Raw genomic sequence first — 6,000 nt, 5'->3', positions numbered from 1 at the left:
GGGGGGGAGAAAAGAAAAGAAAAAAAGAAAAAAATCAAACAACCAGATGCCTTAGTGTGGGCTTTCCAGCACTGTGGAGACAGGCAGCATCACTTAAGATAATACACCTGATCCTGCTTTCACTGGGTTGGGACTTGACTGCCATTCAAATACTTATTTCCTGGTTTTGTTAAATTAATTTAACATAAGGCTGCTAGCTATAATCACAGGTTAATATGATTTATAAAACTAACACACCTGTAGTGAAATTATTATAAAGACATATATTACCTCTTATTTTCAAATGTTAATTTTAACAGGCAGTGGAAGACTGACTTGGGTAGATTTATGTTTTTGTACCTCCATAAAAATAATTAGGCTGACATTTCATTATCATGGTTATTAGAATAACTGAGAAAATAAAGATTGCAATAAATATCTTGCTATGCTTTAAGAAATAGAGTGTATGAATAGATGAGAAAAATTAGGAGCAAGTATTAAAGTGTTATTAGAACAATGTCAATATGTCATCTGATTTTATCTGAGAGCATACCTTTGATCAGAATACTATGTGAATTCACTCGAAATCCAATCTTCTTTTAACGATAAGGCAACATATTGGTCTTCATGTTGCTAAGCAATATATAGGAGTTCATAGTTAAATACCAAATTCTCATGACTGCTCAGTATTTTAAATAACAAAATACTTGTTTTTACAAATTACAAATTTCATACTAAATTGCATTTTGTTATTGCCATTCACAGATTGTGTGTGCAAGTAGTCTTCAGTCTGTTTTTTTCAAAAAACAGTGTTCTAGTTTATAAACAAAAGCTACATTTAAGGTATTAATGGACATATATTTTCATTGAATCAATCTATTGAAAACTATCAATTCTTTCAGGTCTAAAGCGAAACTGTAAGAAAGCTGTCTAATCACATAATTCATAAGCAGGGGACACCGGTTGATTTGAATTTTTGTGTGAAACTGCATAACATGGATGTAAAACCATATTATGTTGTCCATTTCTGGATCATATATTTAGTGATAAAAATACTTACAATATTTCCAGTGTAATTCTGTGTTGCAAAGAATTTTAACTGGAGTCACCCATGTACTCTTTGTGTCCTCAAAAAAATTCCAAAGCTAATTGTCTTAAACAGAGAGCAATTAAATTAATTCAGCACCTCTAGCAACAAAATAATTCTTGAGGAAGCAAACATGCTCCTTTTCAGAAAAAGTGCTCTTACCTTGGCAGATGTTATTAGGATTTAGAGATGAGGTCTAGACTGACACTGGTGCTCTAAGACAGGTCCTTGCAGATCTACTGCATAGTCTTTATTATTACTATTAATAATAATAATAATAATAAATAATAATAATAATGTAATAATGATGATGCAAAAAAGAATTCTTGAGACCCATGGGAAACATGAAGTTCTGTCTCTATTAACTACTGGTTATTTTGGTGATGATAACTATGCAGTAAACCCTTCTTTTTCTAAAGGAACAGACATTTGCTGATGTACATAAACAGGCCAGCTGTTCCTTTTTTGGGGGTAAAATATAATATACAGTTAAATCTACCCAAATTGCTATAAAAATCCCAGAAGTAAAGTTGAAAGTCCTTCACTGGGGAATCTGAACTACAAATTCCTAAATAATTAGAAAGAAAATAATTTTCAGTATAAAGTAATGTATTCAAATATTTAAGAATGCTGTTTTATGTTCCCAAATGGCAATAATTTAGGAAGTGAGAAATAAAGACATAAAGACAATCATTTTGCTATTTAATAGGGAATGTGATGTGTAATGAAGCAAGATTACAATTAAATTCTAGCATGCTGTGTCCTACAGGAAAAATCAGCTCTAATGTTTCTAACCTTTATCAACTGGCAGCACTACAGTTCTGATCTCCTAAGTAGTTATCTAGCATTGACCAGGATTAATACTCCAAGACACTAATGGAATGAATAATCCAGATAATCTTAAATGTGTTATACTGCACGGTGATCATAGGATTGCAGAAATACTCTATGGATTGCAACTTCACATGGTCATAAATATTTACAGGCAGCATTTGCCAAATTGCAATGTCTAAAATTAGGAACCTGAAGCCATATTCTGTCATCTCACTGTGCAGTCTGACTTTTTCACGAATACTGAGCACTTCCGACCCTATTAATGTTAATGTGACCTAAAAGCCCAGAAAACCTCTGAAAATCTGGCAACTTTCTTTTATATGGCTAACTTCAATTATCTAAATTAAAAATTATACCTGAGAGTTTTTTCAGGCTTTCATCGTGTGGTGGGTAGGCATGGTGAAAAACACAGGCCGCTGCTGATTACTCGGTGCTAGGAGTTTAGCAAAGCAGTTGGCAGCTAATGCTGGTAGCCTAATACAATACATTTTTGAACAATAGCCTTTCAGGGAGACACCACAGGTGGACATCCAACAACAAGTGGAAACTAGACCCCAAAGAAGAATTGCTTTCTCAGCCATGGATCAGACACATCAACTGAGAGGAAAAAGCGTCATATTCTTCTGGGTCCAACTTCTGCTGGTCTAAATGGACTGGTGGTGCTGAAGCTCTGGTTTGTGTAGACATTTGTGTTTTGGAGGAAAGGGATTGCTATCCACCCACTTAACCCATGCTGTTAAACAAATAAATTTAGATTATATTCAGTGAGAAGTGTGGTTCTGTTCCAATGACCACCACTCCCAATCTCCCCTAGATAGGTTGCCAACACCTTTCCTCCTACGTGTTTTGACTGCACCTTGAAGAAAGGAACAGTTTGGAAAGAAAGTTAGAGTCTTGCTTACAACATAGTAGAACTGCCTAAACTTCCTTAAAATTTACTCGTCCTAAATTCATTGAGTGATTGTAACACAGATGGGAAGTGTGGAAATAGAGCAGGTATTTAACCTCCCCATTAATTCCCAACACTTTTCTGAATGCACTCTATTTACACATTATGTTAATGTAAATATGTCTTTGTGTCATTGGAGAGATGGCTGGGTAAAACAGCCAGAAAGGCTTACTGTCTAGACACCGGGAACTATACAAAGAAATTTTCTGTAAGGTTTTGGTACCCAAGTCATGCAACTGAAGACTCCTCAAAACTTGAAGGAAAAAAAGTAAAATCCTGATTATTATCCAAAAGGTAGGTGACTTCCTTCAAATGTTTTAATGTATTCTTGTATATTACAAAACTGTAAATATCTTTTGTATTCCTTAATAATAATAATTAATATAAATTTCAATTCAGTAATGATGTTTTATTAAATATGAAATGGAACTCTAATCCAAATATTTGTAATAAATTGCTTCATTATTTCATTCTGAATTATGCTGTGTCATTATGCCTTTGTAAAATTATCGATTGTCACTCTGCTGTATAGTTTCTCATTAACCAGGTATCAACATTTTTTTGGTGATTTGATCTCAAGCCAGAAGTTAACCAATGCTTTGTACATTTTAACCCCTGTATCATGAGACCAAATTCACTTGGGAAGAAAAAAAAATTAGGAGGTCATCCAGTCCATGTTGTTACTAATGATGAATTGCACTTTGTCATGCACTTTGTGCTGTTCTTCTCAGAATTTATTCTCAGCTATCATAGGTGAGGAGATTTCAATCACTTTTAGTCCAAATTAATTCCAGGGCAATAATATACTTGATTGTCATCTTCTTCTCTCCATAATCAGTCCTTATTATTTCCCTTTTAGTCCTAATTTCTTGTTTCATCTGGAGTCAATCATGAAGTGAAACCCTAAATAATTTTCCCCGTGTTTGTTGTCTGCCCCTCCAATACTTCTACTGGTATAAAGGCTTCTTTTTCCAGCCTAACTCATCATCTATGCATATGTTTCATTTTCGAAGGATTTCGAATATACTCCACTTGAATTTTAGCTATAAGTGAGTACAAAAATCTGACTACTAGGGCACAGTGCATACCTCCACAATTTTCACTAGGTTTTCGAAGCACTGAATATAGTACATGACTGCTGGAATACTTACATATCTGTATTTTTTTCTGAAACAGGCTGAAATCTTATACTGTTGAATCAGTCATCACTTTTGGATAGTATGAATCCTATTTATAGCCCATCTATATATATTTTTTCCTGTTGGGTAGTTTCTTGAGAAGTCAAACGTGGCTGAACATCTCTTCTGTCAGATTTCCAAGTTGGTCAGTGCTTTGAGGAGAGCCTGTTTGCAACTTTGAAATGGTGAGCTTAAAAAAATATGAAAAGGCTTTTGTAACTTTAGGACTATACTTTCCCAAAACATGGATTCCATAGACTAACTGAGAACTAGTAAATATTCAAATAAAGCTTTTGTTTTTTTTTTAAAGTATAATGAGACAAAACAGAAATATAGGAGGTTTTAGACAAATCTGACCTTACGTGTCAAGTCCTTTCCTTTATATTTGCTCTCAGTACAGGAATGCAATGGTTTCTGGGGCCTCAAAAAATCCAGCCAGTGCTCTCTGTCTCTCCAGGAAAAGAATTTTTTACCTTTACATCTGAGACTCCTTGTTTATTCTTACCTTCTCTCTGCTGATAATCTTTTGGTTTCATGAAAAATGTTCTTTCTCCTTCCAGAGATACTAATACATTAGCCCTGATAACGGCAGGAGACAGTAATTAGGAGAAGAAAACAATGAAATTGTGAACTAGGCATAAAGACCTACATCACCTGTGAACACCTGACATCTCACCATAACTTGTCTTCCCATCATTTTCCTGAGTTTGTGAAATTTTAGAAGTGAGAGATATAAAACAAAAAGAAATGTTTGTCTTTCCCTGACAAAACACCTAACGTCACAAACTTTAAGGAAGACACAAAATACCCAGCAACGTAAGTAATGGTTGCACAATAAATGTTTGAACACATATCTGCATGGCAATACACAGTCCCCTGCAGAGAGAATACATAGATATTCCCAAACAAGCTGGACTTAGAACTGTTAAGAAATATTTTCTCAACATAGATGCCTGGCTGACGAGCGTGATATGTATTAGATTAAGCAGATCAGTGCACTAACAGCACATTCTCACTAACTTAGCATGGACATACTACTTTTTGATCTCCACTTCCACATCTGCATGATAGCACTGAGACAAACCTGTTCAACAGACAGTAGATCAATATGTTAACAAGGCATTGCACTGTTCTTTGATTAGATACAAACACAGATGATTCCAGTTTACCTGATGGTAGCAGCAGCCTTAACCTCAAATAATTCAACTGTTTAAATTATTTTCATTTTATTCTTGCGTTATATCTGCATTTTGTATTATGCACTGGTGTTGCTTTACTCATTATCTGAGGAAGTACTTGGACCATTTAATGCAGTTTCATGTTTTATGTACATTTGAAATGTTATAAACTGCGAAAATCTGAAGAAATGGACTGTCTTATTGTAGCACAGAACTATGGCATGGTCTAACAATTACAGGAAATCACTTTTGTCAACAGACTCTCCAACATTATATATAAACAACAGTGACAAATAGCACTTATCTTATTAATACTTCACTATTAATCCATCAGCTTTAACTAAGTCCCAGATGACCTAAAACTCTCAAGATTCAGCCAGTACCCTGCCTTAGCTTGCATGCTTCAACAATTTCATTATGTTAGTTTTCTTTCTACATACATAATGCACAGATAAACTGATACACTGGGGTGCTGCCTTGCCTTTAGTGTTCAGTAGATTAAATGAAGTCCCAGACTGAGTAAAATGAAAAAAGAAGTAGTGGTGGTAAACATATATACAACACGAAGAAAATAGTATTGTACATCACAAGGGAAAATCAAATGCAGTTTTAGTATTTGATAATTTCCTCAAAGTTAAATCATATCCAAGAATCTTATATGAAAGGAATATGTTTTTACCAATATGAAGGTAAATTAAATTTACTTTTAAAGTAAATTGCTACAGGGACAAAAGGGGATAGAAATGTGATTTTTTTAGGAATCCAACTTAAAGTCAATGTTATCAACTGAACAAA

This window comes from Calidris pugnax, unplaced genomic scaffold, assembly GCF_001431845.1.
Source record: "Calidris pugnax isolate Ruff unplaced genomic scaffold, ASM143184v1 scaffold20, whole genome shotgun sequence".
In the NCBI taxonomy this organism is placed as follows: Eukaryota; Metazoa; Chordata; class Aves; order Charadriiformes; family Scolopacidae; genus Calidris; species Calidris pugnax.
Note: the sequence above shows the minus strand (reverse complement) of the source record.